The following is a 1460-nucleotide window of genomic DNA, read 5'->3' on the forward strand; positions in this document are numbered from 1 at the left end:
CTTCAGTGTCCATTTTCATTTCTTCCGTATTGCTTTCTGACTCAAGCCTATAAAGGTGCCTGAGATAACAGAAAGATTATTGGAAAGCCGTTGAAATCCTCAAGATCAAGTTTGCTACTGTTGTCATTCGACATTTACTGAAAAGGTCTTTCTTGTGCAAATGTTCATTTTGATTTGAGTGAGTAGAACATATCCTAATGCTAATCATTATGATTCTGAAATACTGAATCAACCTTGGATTACAGTGTAGAGTTCAGACCCTGTAAGTCTGACGCTGTGGAAAAGGATTACCATAAATGCATAATTTCAGGCTCTAAGGAGTGGAATCACAAACGCTAGGTGAATGTTGCTCATGAATGGTGAATGGGGGCATGTCTGAGTCATTGTGCATTGTTAGTAAGCTGGTGAAATGAATAGAGAATGGGCAGCATTTTCATCCCTTGTAAGCTGATGAGTAAGTGATATTCCTGCTTTCTAAATATCCCAGGTATGATTGCAATGATGTTGTATAGCATTAATGCCAGACATTATAGATGCTAACAGTAGCTCACATGGCAAAGGTGGAGAAATTACAGGGAAATTATATTTGAGTGAAAGTACGAGCTCTTGGTGGGGAATATTCATCTTGCGCACTTATAATAAAGAATGAAAACATGGGAAATCAAAATGACTACCAAACAGGGACAGATCATGATTTCGCAAGCCCATTTAGCACAAGTGCCTTTGGAGGCCCCTACCAGCACAGTGTGACAATGATGCAAAATATAATGGGTAAAAATAGACCTGAAAAATAACCCTAATAAATAGCTTGTGTTTGTTTATGTGTGCCTTGAACAGAGCTGGAAAAAATGCAATGCAAACAAACAAAATGATTCATTATCAATTAATATGCAGTAGACTATTAATTTCACATAGTGTAACATTATTTCCTGAACAGTTATATTACTACACATTTTGTTGTTAGGGAGTCTTTCATTATTTATTTTATTTTTTTTAAATACACACCAGGTTCCACGCATGCTTGTGTATTTAGTTATTTGCAGAAGGCTGAGGAACTTGCTGATTGCTTAATATTTAGAGGAGCAGGAAGGGTATGGGGCTTAGGGGCCTTCATTTTATTTATTTAGTCATTACATATTCAAGAGCTAAATTTTGAGTCTGCATTGAACTGATTTTGGCCTTGTGGTCTGAGGCCCCTGGCAGTCTATTTTCCCTAGGCTCTGGCCCCCAGCCCCACTGGCCCAGTCAGTAATCCCTCCCTGCTGCCTAAGCTCTCCTTTGATCAGCACCACAATTTTCGGCAGCTGCTATCACCATGGCTGCATACTGCTCTCGGTCACATTATGTCCGTTTTAAACCAATAAAGGCACAAAGTAAAGCCATAACGGCAACATGTAAACACAGCATTAGCTTGCTCTAGTGTTTTTGCGTATTGTGGAGACTGAGCTGAGCCATGCTAC

This window comes from Pygocentrus nattereri, chromosome 25 (genome assembly GCF_015220715.1).
Source record: "Pygocentrus nattereri isolate fPygNat1 chromosome 25, fPygNat1.pri, whole genome shotgun sequence".
NCBI classification, from domain to species: domain Eukaryota; kingdom Metazoa; phylum Chordata; class Actinopteri; order Characiformes; family Serrasalmidae; genus Pygocentrus; species Pygocentrus nattereri.